The 17,043-nt window shown below is 32.5% G+C and overlaps 2 protein-coding genes across 6 annotated transcripts in view; both read left to right on the top strand.

Moving 5' to 3' along the window:
• LOC102617684 (immune-associated nucleotide-binding protein 9) overlaps positions 1-17,043 on the top strand; it is a 56,211-nt gene that overhangs the window by 27,799 nt on the left and 11,369 nt on the right. The gene's annotated exons all lie outside the window — the stretch shown is intronic.
• Positions 1-17,043, top strand: part of LOC102620164 (immune-associated nucleotide-binding protein 9-like) — a 64,106-nt gene that overhangs the window by 6,706 nt on the left and 40,357 nt on the right. The window lies entirely within an intron of this gene.

The following is a 17,043-nucleotide window of genomic DNA, read 5'->3' on the forward strand; positions in this document are numbered from 1 at the left end:
CACGCTCTCACCAAGATGAAAAAATAATACCCACAGCTTAGAAATAAAATGATCTCAAGTCCAAGGAATTACTAGCAAAATCAATTTTTATTTTTATGCATCACCATATCTTTTAGTCCATATCACCAACTTTACTTCAGACTATAGTTCCCTAAAATCAAGAAGGACTTTTGTTAAGACGTAACGTATGCTAGGGTTATGGTTAACAAAAAAGGTAATAAGGAAAACAAAAATATATGTTTGAAAAATAGGGGACTTTTTGGAGATTACAAAGTGCTTTTTTTTTTTGGGATTTTTTTCTTTTTTTAAATTTTTATTTTTATATACATATCCTTTTTTTTTTCATAGCACCATTATTATGAATACATAATCATCCCTATTTTCAAACATAATTGGGTGATGGAAAACATAAAACATAAGGTGATACTCCACATTGGAGTAGGAAAAGATGATAGGTTACCAAAGAAATTTTTTTTTCAAAGGATCAAAGGGGTTAACTATGGATTCTTTGTAATAGGGTTGGCTAGAAAAGCTCAAACGGATCAAATATGACATTCTGTCATTTTTTAAGGGCTTTAAATAATCTTTCATATCCACTAGTTCAATGGACTTTTAGATGCGGCTGCACAAACTTTTTCTTTTTTTTTTACTTTTTTTATAAAGAAAATATTGAGATCTTGTACAATAAATTGTGAAGTTATATAGGCAAACATGGTTATCTCCAAGGATAATAGGCTCAAAAACTCACTTGAACTTTTCATAACATGCACATTCCTCTAAATGACTTAATCAATTTCACTCATCTAATTTCTCAATTTACATTTCAACATGCAAAGGGGAAAATATAGTGTAACATAACTCAAGGCCAAAGATAATACGAATACCAAAATTTGAAAATCATCATGTTATCCAATGTGAAAAGATCACATCGAAAAATATTTTTTTTTAATTAAAGAAAACACTAAAAAATTGGGACTGATTGCAGAAACTTCAGGAGGATAATTAAGAGAAAAAGAGAAAAAGAAAAAAAGAAAGGAAAAAAAGTTAAAAAATAATTTTTTTTTTGGGAAAACAAAACACTAAATTTAAGAAGATGCGTTTCTAGAGACACTACATTCTATATTTTGCCATCTTCGACTCAAATATTTATCCAAAGTTAGTCTTTACAACAAAAATTAATAAAAACATTACCAGGACTGAGACATTCCACAATTGTCAACTATTCCCTCCCCCCAACATGAAGGAGACATTGTCCTTAATGTCTAAAGAAAGGAATAGAGTTTAGAAGATATTACTTGGCCACTACTGGAAATATTTACGAATGAAGAGTTAAATCTAATCTACACTTGTTACGAGAGTTACTGCCATCGTCATCAGTTGTCCAATCCAACGCCAAAGTCATGGGATCTGGCTTTGGTTTGTAAGCTTGCAAAAGATCAAGTAACTCATTAGTAGTTGGAGCACAAATGAAGAGTTTTTTCGCTGAGGATGGAATGAAATGATTTTTAATTGCATGATTAAGAAATGTTATTAAGCCATCATAAAAGTTATTAACATTTAACAAACTGATGGGTTTTTTATGGATATTCAAATGGGCCCAAGAAGCAAATGTAATTAGCGCTTCTAAAGTTGTAAGGTCTCCTGGCAAGAAAATGAAAGCATCAACATGATTTAATATTTCAGATATTCTTTCTTGCATACTTGATATAACTAACTCTTATCCAGTTGGTGTGTTTGGTAGACATCCTAAAGGTTTTAAGGCTTTTAGAATGATGCCTAACACTTGGCTTCCTCGAATGAAAGCAGCTTCAAAGATAAGTTTTGATAACCCTCAATCACCTCCTCCATATACAAGATGGAGTTTCATCTCTGCTATAACATGACCAAGATCTATGGCCGCCTGAAGAAACTCCTTATACTTTCCATAGCAAAATCTAGAAAGCACACAAATGTTCTTTAGTTGTCTGCTTGAAGTTGCTGCCATTAGAAAAATTCTAAAAAGAAAGAATTTGTGAGTGCTTAAAAAGGGTAGATCTCAAATGGGATGTGATTTACAAAACCGGAGCAATTTCCTTACGTGAAAATTTACATGTAAAAGCTCTTTAAGATGATCGAAAATGAAACTTCTCATGGAGGTACTCATGACAAGTATAAAAATTTGGTGAGCTAAAGCACAATTGTCAAATAACACACAATTAAAAATAATGCAATGCACTCTATTCAAAACATAGGGAAAAGGAAAAAAAATCAAATAATTCAAACGATAAAGTAACATTAAATCAAATTCACAAAAAGTTAAAATGAAAAGGCTCAATTAAAATTTGGTGGGTCACTTAAATTGATTTCGGTATCTGCTTCACGTGATTGGTATTCCATATATGGTTTCAATCTTTGACCATTAACTTTAAATGTGGCACCATCCTTTGGATTCTCAATTTCTATTGCTCTATATGGATACACATTTTTTACAACAAATGGACCATTCCACATTGCCTTTAACTTTCCTGGAAATAAATGAAGACGAGAATTATAAAGCAACACTTTTTAACAAATTTCAAATGTTTTCCGAAAAATTCTTTTGTCAGGAAAAAAATTGGTTCTTGCCTTAATAATTCTGGAATTCTCATATGCATTATTCCTTAATTCCTCAAGTTCATTTAATTACAATTTATGCACATTACCAGCATTATCAAGATTTGAATTAAAAGCTTTAATAGCTCAAAATGATTTATGTTCAAGTTTAACTGGTAAGTGGTAAGATTTTCCATAAACAAGCCGATAGGGTGACATTCCTAAAGATGTTTTAAAAGCAGTACGATATGCCCAAATTGCATCAGTTAGTTGAAGAGACCATTCTTTACGGTTTGGATTAACTGTCTTTTCTAAAATTTGTTTTATCTCCCTATTTGCTAATTCAACTTGACCACTTGTTTGAGGGTGATAAGGGGTAGCAACTTTATGTGTAATTATATATTATTTCATTAAGGACTCAAATGGCTTATTACAAAAATGCTTACCTCCATCACTGATAATGGCTCGAGGTATTCCGAATCTGTTCAAAAGATTTTCTTTTAAAAAGCAGATCACAATCTTGTGATCATTGTGCCGAAAAGGAATTGCCTCGATCCATTTTGAAACATAATCAACAGCAACCAAAATGTATACAAATCTAAATGATGATGAAAAAGGGCCCATAAAATCAATTCCCCAACAATCAAATATTTCAATGATGAGGATGAGGTTTAAAGGCATCATGTTTCGCTTTGAAATAGACCATACTATTTGACAATTCTTACACACTTTACATAATACATGTGAATCTCTAAATAATGTAGGCCAATAAAATCCACACAGTAATATTTTTGCAATTGTCTTTTTTGAAGAAAAATGGCCATCACATGCTTCAGAATGACAAAATTGAATGACCCTACTTACCTCATTGTCTGGTATGTATCTTCGAAAAATTTGATCAGAGCAGTACCTAAACAAGTATGGATCATCCTAGTAAAAACTTCTCACTTCTGTTAAGAATTTCTTCTTGTCCTGGGAACTCCAGTCAGATGGTATTTCACATGTTGCAAGATAATTAACAATATTAGCATACCAAGGCATTAAGTTTACAGAAAAGAATCATTGATGGGTGTTTATGGGTTTTGTTTCAATTGAAGACTCATTCGTAAGTCTTGAAAGATGATATGCAATAACATTTTCAACGCCTTTTTTGTCCTTGATTGTCAAGTTAAATTCTTGAAGTAGCAAAATCCATCGTATCAACCTTGGTTTGGCATCCTGTTTTGACATTAAATATCTCACACCAGCATGATCAGAATAAACAATAGTGGATGAACTAATTAAATACGAACAAATTTATTCAATGCAAATATTACAGCAAGCAGTTCGTTTTCAGTTGTAGTGTAATTCATTTGAGCACTATTCAAAGTTCTACTTGTATAATAGATGACAAAGGGCTTACATTACTTTCTCTGACCCAGAACGACACCAACAACATAATCACTAGCATCACACATTAGCTCAAAAGGTAAAGACCAATAAAGGGGTTGCATTATCGGGGTTGATGTCAAAAGAGTAGTTATTTTTTCAAAAGCTTGTTAACAATCTTTAGTCCATTCAAAATGTGTGTCTTTTATTAGGAGGTTACAAAGTGGTCTAGATATGACACTAAAATCTTTTATAAACTTCCTATAAAATCCTGTATGTCCTAAAAAGGAACAGACTTCTCTAATTGTCTTTGGTGAGGGTAATTTTGAAATGACTTCAACTTTGGCTTTGTCAACTTCAATTCCTTTGAAGACACAACATGGCCCAAGACAATTCCAGAAGTGGTCATGAAATGGCATTTTTCCTAATTTAAAACTAGTCCTCTTTCTTTGCACCTTTTACAAACGTTTTCTAGATTATTAAGACCTATATCAAAAGAATTACCAAATACAGTTAAATCATCTATAAAAACTTCAAGACAATTTTCAACCATGTTACTAAAAATGTTTACCATGCACCTTTGAAATATTGTAGGAGCATTACAAAGTCCAAAAGGCATTCTCCTAAATGCAAATGTTCCAAATGGGCATGTGGATGTGGTCTTTTCCTGGTCTTCTAAGGCTATAGGGATTTGATAATAGCCAGGGTAACCATCAAGAAAGCAGTAGTAGGAATGTTCAGCCACTCTTTCGAGAATTTGGTCTAAAAATAGCAAGGGAAAATGATCTTTTTTAGTGGCATCATTTAATTTTCTGTAATCAATGCACATTCGCCAACTGGATAGAATTCGTGTTGGGATTGGTTCACCTTTTTAATTTTTTACAACGGTTATTCCAGATTTCTTTGGTACTTCCTGTGTTGGACTTACTCATTTACTATCAGAGATATGATAGATAATTCATACATCTAGTAGTTTAAGGACCTTATTTTTTACCACTTCTTTCATATGAGGGTTTAGTCTTCTTTGTGGTTGATGAGTTGTTTTGGTATTTTCCTCTAAGTATATTCAGTGTGTGCAAATTAAAGGATTAATGCTTTTTATGTCTTTTAAGGTCCAACCAAATGCAATTTTATCGCCTTTTTAATATAGACAACAACTTACCTTCTTGATCATCCGTGAGTTGGGAAGAAATTACCATCGAATATGTCTGCTGCTCTCCAAGATAGGCATACTTAAATTTTCTAGTAAGGGCTTTAATTCGGGCTCTGGTGCTTCATCTTCGTTTGGTTTTTCAGGTTGTACCGTATCTTCAAAGTTCGATTGGTCATTGTCACATGTAGGTACCTGCATAGAATCAAGTGTAGGGCATATGTTAGCAGTATCACAATCTAATTCCTTATTTGATTCAAAAGAACCAGCAAAACAAATTTCTACAAAGTTTGTAAAATTCTCACCCTGAATGTATTCCTCAATGATTGGCTCTATGAGATCAATCTCCTCATTCTCATTATCATCATCTTCTTGGTGGTGAGGGTGTTTACATATGTTGAATACATTGAGTTCCAATGTTATATACCGAAAGATAAATTCATTACTCCATTCCTGCAATTAATCAAAGCATTAGCAACAGTTAAAAATGGTCGACCCAATATAATAGGAATTTGTTTGTATTCATTAGCAATTGGTTTCGTTTCTAAAACAATAAAATCCACAGGGTATATGAATTTATCAACTTGGACTAATATATCTTCAATTATTCCTCTTGGAACTTTAATCGATCTATTAGCAAGTCAATGAGTGGTAGAAGTTAGTTTTAACTCACCGAGATTGAGTTGTTGGTACACTGAGTAAGGAAGCAAATTAACACTAGCACCAAGATCAAGTAAAACATGGCCAATTTTGTGATCCCTAATAGTGCAACAAATAGTTGGACTATCAGGATCCTTGTATTGCAAAGCACTATTGGTTGAGAGAATTGAACTTACATGTTCTGCTAGAAAAGCTCTCTTTTGCACTTTATGTTTCCTTTTCATCGTGCACAGATCTTTTAGAAATTTAGCATAAGAAGGCACCTGTTTAATGACATCCAACAGAGGAATATTGACCTTTATTTGTTTAAAAACTTCATAAATTTCTGGACTATTGTTTGATTTCTTTGGCTTAATCAGTGCTTGAGGAAATGAGAGTACATGAGGAGAGTTGGTTATTTCTTCATGGGTTAAAGGTTCGACAGACTCTTCCCTATTTTATGAAATTGAATCTTTACTAGTTTCATGAGGGTCCACAATGTGTTTTTCGACCACTTTACCACCACGAATAGTTATAACCGATTTGACTTGACTCATATTTTGGTTTCCTAAATTTTCCATTTGAGGATGTTGTTGACTCCTGGGGTTTTGTTCAGGTTGAGCAGGAAACTTTCATTTTTCATGCATTGTCGGAACAAATGTAAGTTTGGAGATAGTTTCTGTCAAATTGGTTAAGATTTGCATCGTTTGGTTATTGATTGACTATTGTTTTTTAATAAACGAATGCAATGGGTCTTCCAGAGTTTTTCTTGTTGGTGGGACATATGGTGGGTAACTCTGGAGGTTTTGGAAAATTTGACGTGGAGGAACTGGTTGTGAAGGTTGTGCATGATTGTCATTTCTCCAATTAAAATTTGGGTGGTTTCTCCAACCAGAGTTGTAAGTTTGGGAGTATGGATTTGGATTTGGCCTTTTGAAATTGTCAACGACATTTACTTGCTCATGCAAACTTTCTCTCAAAGCTGGCAAAGTTGGACAGTCCTGCGTAAAATGGTCAGTAGAATCGCAAACATAACATGAAATATTGTGAACAGACTTTACATGATCATTCTTTTTCAATTCTAATGCTTCGACTTTTCTAGCCAATGATGCAAATTTAGCTTGAAAATCATGGTCTTCCTTAAGGTTATGCATACCTCCACCAGATGGAGATGACTGGGGTTTACTTGATGACTCATAAGAGCCAACTGTATCCCAATGTTGCACATTCTCTGCTATATAGTCAAGATAGTCTAATGCATCTTCAGGACTTTTATCCCTAAACTCACCATTACACATTATTTTAATGACTCTTCTACCTTGGGATGTTAATCCCTCGTAGAAATAAGACACTAATCTTTATGTTTCAAAATTGTGGTGTAGGCAAATGTTAAGTAGTTCTTTAAAACTATCTCAACATTGGTAGAGAGTTTCTCCTGATTTTTGAGTGAAAGTGGTGATTTGTCTTGTGAAAGAATTTGTTATGTGGGGTAGAAAGAATTTTTCCAAAAATTGTGTTTGCATTTCATCCCAAGTTCTGATAGATCTTGACCTAAGATTTTGTAGCCAAGTTTTACCTTTATCCTTTAGTGAGAAAGGAAAAAACTTAAGCCTGATTATATTCATGCTACAATTTTGATCAGTACATGTGTTATAGACTTCCTCAAATTCCCTTAAATGCAAATATGAATTTTCAGACTCCAAACCATGAAAAGTAGGAAGACATTGAATGATACCAGGTTTGAAATTAAAATGTGATGCATTAGGAGGGAAAACTATGCATGATGGTGATCTTGTTCTAATAGGATGCATGAAGTCTCTAAGAGTCCTAGGCTGTTCATGAAGATTTTGCAAGGCTTAGTCATTTTCGTGCTGCAAAATATTTTCAGCTCCTATGTCAGCCATATCTAAGGGTGGTGAAGGTGATTTTCTAATTAATCTACCACTATTTGTACGAGACCAACGACGCATGCAATGCTAATGATGTGTGCTAAACCAACGATGCATAAAACGCTAAATGAAAATTGCAAAAAATAAAAATAAACTGGAAATTAAATAAGCAAAAATACAAAATAAAAATAAACAAACTGAAAATAAATAAAATCAATAAATTAGGCGGTGAAACCAGCCATAAACAAAGAAATTAAAAGAAACAGTTTAGGTGGTATTTTAAAACCATACATATAATAAAACATAAAATTAGATAAATTAATGTAGAAGAATAAATAAACTGAAATTAAAATAATAGGCGGTAGAACCGACCCTATAAACACAAATATATAAATTAAAAAAATTTAAATAACAGTTAGGCGATAGAACCGACCATTTAAAATAAATGCGTAAAGTAAATTGTAGAAATTCAAAGAAATAAATTCGATTTGGGGATTGATTTGCAAAGGTTTCTGGGCTAAAATGAAGTTTCTCATAAATTTTATAGATAATGTTAAAGTTTGAAAAGAGGAGGGGTGCTAACTAAAGTTTTGTGAAAAGAGAATAAAATAGGATCACGGAAAGATAGCAAAGACAAAAAAATAAAAATAAAATAAAAATAAGTAAAGACAAACTAACAGCAAATTTAGAAAACTCCCTGGTAACGGCGCCAAAAACTTGACATGACTCAAAAGTGTATTACTCCCAAGTATAAGAGTGTCTAGTTATAATATAACCCGGTGAGTTCGGGGTTGAACCACAGAAAATTTTAAAATCTAGTTGTCAATTTGTTAAACAAAGAAAATTAATTGTGAGGAAAATAAATTATTTGAAAACAATTTAAAAATACGGTAAGGTTACGGGATCCACTCTTAGTATTCAAACTATAATTTTCATACTCTCTCATTTATATTTTGCCTCACTTTTACCAGTTAATTATTATATCATTTAATTCTATGTGTGTGGATAAATATGGAATAAAGTACCTAATGTGCCACACTATGTGTCGACATTATGTCAAAATACCATGCAGATCCAAAGAAATTTACAAATTAACATGACATAAAAATAGCTAGAAAAGAATAAAATAAACTTAAAAACTCATTTGAGAAAATAATAATAATTAATAGTTTGAAACATTGAGCTTCATCCTTCACCTCAACTTAGTAAAATTAGCCACACATACTGAAAGAAAACACAAAACTCTTTTTATTTGATAAACTTTTTGAAATATATTACAAAGAAAATTAATTCGGATGGAAACAAGAAAAGAAAAGAAAGAAAGAAAGAAAGAAAGAAAGAAAGAAATTCTTCAACTACACCCTTAGCTATCACTCTCTCTCAGAACTCGGCTCCCTCCTCTACTGGCTTCTCCTTGCATTTGCTTGCCCTTTTATAGGCAAGGAATGTATTATTATTATTATTATTATTATTATATATATATATATATATATGTACATTGAAATGTGTAATGGTCAAGTGGGCATGATGGCCACTTGACCATCACGAGAAACCAAATTGCTTGGTTTTTTTTATTCATTTTATTTTATTCATTTATTTACATCTCCTCAATAATACTTCCAAATTGCTCCAGCAGTCCTTTGTTCCCACTTTCAATTCCAATTTATTCCTGAAAAGTATTTATAAGATAAAAATTAACATATTGCAAATTAATTTAACACAAAATATTATTTGGGGAGCATTCATATAATTTATAAGTTATGCGTGCATTAATCAACACTTTAAGTGAAAAACTAAAAATTTTATCCTTATTACACGTACACTTTTTAGTGTTAATCAAATACGCTAATTTAATAAAGGAGTATCCATAATAATAATAATGGGAGGTCGTCAATTTTCCTCTATTCAAATCAATATTTACTAATTACTTTAGTATTATTTTAATAATAGTCAATAATTTTTAATTATGTAATTTTATTATATTATTCTTATTTTTACATAAAAGTTTATTCGTATTTATTATAAATTAAATGAATTATATAAATACGAATTAAAATAAAAAATTTAAGTACTAAAAATAAAAAATAAATATGTTTCAATTTAAATAAAAAATTAATTATCAAATATTTTCTTGTACTTTTTGTTATTTTAAAATATTTTTCTTATAATGAATGCACATATTATAGCCCCAAGATAAGTTATTAAGAAAATAACTCATTTACCCCTCTGTTGTTTTAAATTTTTTTGGTGACGAGAGAGTTTCTAGATATTATAAAATTAATAAGAAATAAATGATATATATTAGTTCCAATAGAAAAAAATTATCAACCTCCTTAATAATAAAAGTGACAAAATAATGAAAGGAAAAAGAGATAAATTGCATGTTCATTCTTCTTTTAGATTCTTTTCTTCTTAACTTTCTATTTAAACTCTCTTACATACTTTACTTCTCAACTTTCTCATATTTTTTACTTCTCAACTTTCTATTTAAACTCTTTTAAATTCTTTTCTTCAAACTCTTTTAGATTCTTTACTTTTCAACTTTCTATTGAAACTCAACTTTATATTTAAACTCTCTTACATTCTTTACTTCTCAACTTTTTATTTAAACTCTCTTACATCCTGTACTTCTCAACTTTCTATTACATTCATTATTCAATTTATAATTTTCATACCTTAAATGGTAAAATTTAATTCAAGTCTCTTCCCCTTTCTCATCTTTGCATACGCAACACAATCTTTTTAGCTCTCCTCTCTTCGTAAGTAAGTAAAATCTTAGTTCATCGCATCATCTCACGGTTTGTTTTCATACTTTGCTTTCTCCAAATTGCCCTTGCCTTTTCCTCTCAATCTTAATTTCTTTTTTTTATTATTTTAGACTCGATTTTCTTTACCTCAGTTTGTAAATTTTATCGGATGTAATGCATAATCATGGGTGACCCAATTAAGGCCCAGGAGGGGCTTCAACCCCTTTTGAGCCATTAATTTTTCTTTTAAATGTACCCCCACGCCCCTTCTAAAAGAATGAAATAAAAAAATTTGGACACATTTTTTATGTAATAAAAGACTTACAGTTCAATGATAAAAATGTTATTTGATGGTTTTAAAGTCCTAGTTTAAATCCCAATAGCCACATTATTGTTTTTTTAATATTTTGGGAAAACTACTTAGAAAAATGATACTTTCATGCATTTAAAATAAAGAGTTTATTACCATTATTATTTAAAATTTAAAAGAAAGTAATGAAATCTGAGTTTATGAGATTTAAAATGTATTCATGTGAGCATTTGAAAAAAAAACGCCAAATTAAATAAAATGTTTTGAACTAAGCCTCCTAATTTAAGTATCTCGGTCCGCCACTATGCATAATCGATTGTCGTCGTTTTTTTTTTCAATAATTTCGTAAAACAAGCAGAATTAAATTAAATTATACATTAGCATCATTAATTAATTAACTGATGTTGTTTAGATTCTGTGCTTGAATATATATCAATTCATCATATTTTTATTAAGATTACAAATTTACACTATGTCGTCGGGTCTGAATGATTTTTATTTTTAATATTTTTTAATGAATTTATTCATGTTCGGTTGGATAATATTTAAAGTAATAACAAATATAAGTTTTAATGGAGTGAAATTGTAAGGGTATGGTAACTAAATTTTCTTTCTTATTGTTTAACGATAAAAAGTGAATTCAATGTGAAGTGGTTTGATATTGTAAATGCATTGCAGGTAAATTGAAATTTTTTTTAGGATGGGAGAAAGAGTGATTGATGGCGATTGGAAGCCTACTTCTCCATCTAATGGGGAGCGCACTGTGGTTTTACTTGGCCGTACTGGCAATGGCAAAAGTGCGTCGGGCAATAGTATTCTCGGAAGAAAAGCCTTCAAGGCGAGTGCTGGCTCGTCTGGTGTTACTAAAACTTGTGAAATGAAGACAACCGTGCTCAAAGATGGCCAGGTTGTTAATGTCATTGATACCCCCGGTAATTTACTAATGTTGATGCCTAGATATTCCATTCCATGCTTGTTGATGTTGTGGTGGCAAGTAGATTGATGTTAGGAGCCATTGCAGGACCTTTTGATTCTTCCGCTGGCTCTGAGTTTGTCGGCAAGGAAATTGTCAAGTGCATTGGTTTGGCCAAGGGTGGGATCCATGCAGTCCTTGTAGTTTTCTCTGTTCGAAGCCGTTTTACTGAAGAGGAAGAAGCTGCAGTACACCGTTTGCCGACCTTGTTCGGGAATTTGTTTTTTGACTATATGGTTGTTGTTTTCACTGGAGGGGATTATCTTGAAGATAATGAGAAAACATTAGAAGATTATTTGGGTCATGAGTGTCCAAACCCTTTAAAGGTTTGTTTCTGAACTGCAACAGTGTTCGATAATTTCATTAGTCATTTGATCAAGTTGTCTTTGGTTGGTTCTTTTGTGACGTTTTAGACTCCTTTACGGTTGGACTATTGGAATTTTAATATGAATATATGCATGCTGAAAATACTAGTTAGAAGATTATAGTACGCCAGCCGTCTTAAAGTTCCATTTTCGATGGTGCTCCATTTCTTGAATGGTTTTCTTCTGCCATGCGGGATTAGCTGGAGAGGTGTGTGGTTGGTAATTTTCTGCTGGCGTTACTTAATTTTAGTTTTATGTTAATGTCTTCGAATGAGATGTCATTCATTCGTTCGCTAAACATTTATGCTTTTTTTATTTGTATTCTTTGATTTCCTCTGCTATTTAATCTTGGTTCTTATTCTATTAACGTGTGTTCATTTGTTTGTTTCTTAAAATATGTACCCCTTTGATTTATACGCTCAAAATTAACCTACTTTTAAGATTTTAAAAGTGGGCCAAAGAGGATGTGACTTGCTATACAGGTCCATTTTATTCGGCGTTTTTTGAATAAAGTATCAAAACTAACTTTACAAGATTTAAAATTCTCTTAAAAATTCCTGTGGATTCTAGCCTCAAAATTGTTGTCTAAAATTTCAATGTGATATTTTTTCCGTTTCAACATGCAAATCTTTTATTTTCAGAATGTACTTGATGAATTTGGTTCCTGATAAGAAGTAGCCACAGTCACTAGAGCCACGCAAGTCCAGCAGAGGGCATAAGCCAAATCCCAAGTACGTGACGTGAAGACTTTCGGTTTAGCCTTGCATGGTTCATGCATGCATGGGTTCACGTGAGAATAATGCACCAAAGTTGTTAGAGCAAGAGTCAAGGGATTTGATAGCTTCAACAATCGTGCAGGAATAGAGGATAAGATCGAATCCTTAGTAGTTGTTGCTTAGCTTTGTGTTTCGTAAAAGTAGCAAAGGTGTTATTTCAGTTTACGTATTTGGATTACAGCCGTGATTGTAGGCTAAGTTGGTTATGTTAGAATTATAAATAAAGGCTCCAGCATAATAAAAAGGAGGCAGTCAACTAAATCGATTTATCTTGGTCTTTGTTTTCTCACCATAAGTAGAAAACTCTTGTGATTGATTAGCTAACTTTGATTGGGACCTAACACTAAAATAAAGACCCCTTCCAGTTGTAGCTTTGCAATTAACAAAATCGGGTTATTTTAAGGGAACTTTGTTTTACTTATTGTACCAATTTTTGTAGTTTGAAGGAATAAAAATATTTTAGTTATAATGTTGCAAAATTAGGTCAATTATATAGATGCCGCAGTTTTGAGCTTTGATCACTTGAGTTTGTTTATGACAATAGTACAGTCTTTCATGCTTTGTTATATAATGTAAGAATTTGCCGAGTGAAGAGGCAGCTACTTCTTTGTAGCCACTAATTTTGATTGAGTCAATGCTTTTCACTGGAATATATAAAGATTATTATTATTATTATTATTATTATTATTATTATATGGAATGCTGATCACCTTTTAATATCGTTAAATTTGATGGACGTAAGAGGTTATGTAAGTGGTCAAACCATAAGGAGAATGGAATTGATTATTAAATAGTTTTTGAGTAGGCTTAGGGTGCGTTTGGGATTGAGGTTGGGCAGCTGTAGCTTAAAAGCTACAGCACTAAAGTGTTTGGTAAACACTAGTTGCTGTAGCTTTTAAGCTATGTTGATATGATTTTTCACTTGTATAAATAAAATTTATTATATCTTTAATAACTTTATCAAAATTATTATTTAAAATTTATATTTACTATATATTATTAACTTTTGTTTTATAATTACAGCTTTTTTTTCATAGCAGCTGTAGCTTAAAAGCTACAGCACCTCAATTCCAAACGCACCCTTAATATTAAGTGCTAACGATCACGATAAAAACAAATTTTGTCAGCTTAAGATCCTCAAACTTTTAGAGACTACAAGTGTTTGATTGGTTCATCAATGCTTACGAAAGGAGCTAAAATTTGCTTTATTCCTGATCATTTTCCCATTATTTTAGGAAATCCTTCAACTATGTGATAATAGGTGCGTGCTTTTTGATAACAAGACCAAGGATGAGGCCAAGAGAACTGAGCAGGCTGGGAAGCTTCTTTCTCTGGTTAACTCTGTGATCGTGGAGACTGGTGGGCAGCCATATACGGACGAGTTCCTTGCTGAGTTGAAGGTGACTTTGTTACTATCGCGATAGACTTCTGTCCTGTTTCTTTCTGAATATGTCATGACAATATCTCTTTTTCTTTTTTTCTACTCAGAGAGGGGCTACTGAACTCTGTGATCAACAAGCTGAGGTTGACTCTCTCAAGGAATATTCAAAACAAGAAATTTCAAAGCTGATGGGCCAGATGCAGGAATCATACGAAGATCAAATCAAACGAATTACTGAGATGGTATTTTTCACGCTCCTTGTTTTGGCATCAAAATATGACATGCATATGCGTTCGTTTCTCATATCCGGTAATCATTTCTAAAACTGTGTAATTAAAAAATGCCTATAAAGTGTGCAGGTACCTATAATGATATTCTAAATTGTGAGACTTGGAGGTGATAAAGACTGCTGCTCTGTCCTTACCCCTAGATTGTTGGAGGTTGCCATCTGAAAAGACGCTTTATCTTGCTAGTTGATGCGGACAAGTCTGTTATTATCTATTCACTGATTGTGTTTTGAAGGCTGTAACATGTTGTTCTTAACTTGAAGATTGTTTGACCGTCCTAATCTGTTTTGTTTGTTGATGAAATTAAGTGGGTTATTCTATGATAGTAGCTATAGGTGGTTTACTTATCATGACTTGCACTTAGGAATGGATTCTGCACTTGTTTAGTCATCAATCATAAGAACATTTCTTGTAATACTGTGGATACTGTTTTCTCGCCTGAATCTGTGGGAACAATTGAGATTATGACATATTTTAATTTTGTTAAAAACAAAATTGCCACATTCAAAATAAGTTTTCATGAAAATATAGTTAGGCACGTGGAACCTAATCAAATGGCTGCATAGTTTTGATTTTCCTTTCCACAGTTTTAATTTATAGCAAGGCAATACAATGATTCGGAATTAAGCCAGATCCTATTCAACAAGAATCTGAATTTTCTGTAACATTCTGTGTAATGACTATATGTCTGAGGTGCTAATAAGTTTTAGTCTTCACATTCCTGGAGTATGGCAAAATTAAAAAGTTAGTAGATTCTTTAATACTTTATATTTTGAATTTATGTGTTGATTTTTTTAAGCTTTTAATTTGTTTCTACCATTTATCAATGATTGAGAGTCTGGAATCGATTGAAGTAAGAATGTTTCGCCGAGTATGGTGAACTTAGCAACTCCCTTTGCAATTGGATTAAACTAAATTAATACTCAAGAATTTTCTTCTCTTAAGTTGGAGTTTTATAATACCAATACCCATTTTTTTTTTTTTTTTTTGTATTGTGCTGCTACTCTAGGGCTTAGTAGCATGTTTTCTGACTGATATTGATGCTTTTTTGATAGGTTGAGTCTGAGCTCAAAAAGACAACAACTAGGCTCGAACAGGAATTGGCAGAGGAGCAAGCAGCTCGGTTAAGGGCAGAAGAGGTACAATTAGCTCAAGTGAAGTCGATGAAATTCAAGCTGGGAGTGCTGAGAAGGAGACTGTGGAGCGCCCTAAGAAACCTTACAATGGGGATTGTGCCAGTTTTTGACCTAGTCACCTGCAGGCACAATGTGCCATCGGCGTGAAAATCACCGAAAGTATATTTTCTTATTGTGCCATTCTTTGACCTAGTCACCTGCAGGCACAATGGAAAAACCGTATTGACATCAAATGAAGTTTCTTTTATGGAGCCGTCTAGAATCTTTTCTTACACGGTGGATTTAAAGAGATCTGATTCCTTTTCTCCTCATTGAGCTCTTAACAAACGCTATATTGTTTCCACATTTGTAGCAGATACAACCCAAAATGTGCCCTTATATTCCATTTCCATGCTTGTTGATGTTGTGGTGGTAAGTAGATTGATGTTATGAGCAATTGCAGGACTTTTTGATTTTTCCGCTGGCTCTGAGTTTGTTGGCAAGGAAATTGTCAAATGTATCGGTATGGCCAAGGATGGGATCCATGCAGTCCTTGTAGTTTTCTCTGTTAGAAGCCGTTTTTCTCAAGAGGAAGAAGCTGCACTACACAGTTTGCAGACCTTGTTCGGGAAAAAAATTTTTGACTATATGATTGTTGTTTTCACTGGAGGGGATGAACTTGAAGATAATGACGAAACGTTAGAAGATTATTTGGGTCGTGAGTGTCCAAAGCCTTTAAAGGTTTGTTTCTGAACAGCAATAGTGTTCGATAATTTCCATTTTGATCAAGTTGTCTTGGGTTGCTTCTTTTGTGAAGTTTTAGATTCCTTTACGGATGGACTATTGGAAGTTTAATATGAATATATGCATGCTGAAAATACCAGATAGGTTTATAGTAGTCCAGCCGTCTTAAAGTTCCATTTTCAATATTGCTTCATTTCCTGAATGGTTTTCTTCTGCCATGTGGGATTGGCCGGAGAGGTGATTGGTTGGTAATTTTCTGCTGGCATTACTTAATTTTAGTTATATTTTAATGTCTTTGAATGAGATGTCATTCATTCATTTGCTAAGCATTTATGCTTTTCTTATTTGTATTCTTTGATTTCATCTGTTATTTAATCTTTGGTTCTTATTCTATTAACGAGTGTTCATTTGTTTGTTCCTTAAAATATGTACTTATATGCTTTAAAATTAACCTACTTTTAAGATTTTAGAAGTGCACCAAGGAGGATATGACTTGACATACAGGTCCATTTTATTAGGCGTTGTTTGAATAAAATATCAAGTCTAACTTTACAAGATTTAAAATTCTCTTTAAAATCCCTGTGGATTCTAGCCCCAGAATTGGTGTCTAAAATTTCAATGTGAGATCTTTTTTCAGTTTCAACATGCAAATCTCTTATTGTCAGAATTTACTTGATGAATTTGGTCCCTAAAACTTTTCAAGTTCAGGAGTAGGAAGAAAAATAACA

The sequence above is a fragment of the Citrus sinensis genome, chromosome 3, assembly GCF_022201045.2.
Source record: "Citrus sinensis cultivar Valencia sweet orange chromosome 3, DVS_A1.0, whole genome shotgun sequence".
Taxonomy (NCBI): domain Eukaryota; kingdom Viridiplantae; phylum Streptophyta; class Magnoliopsida; order Sapindales; family Rutaceae; genus Citrus; species Citrus sinensis.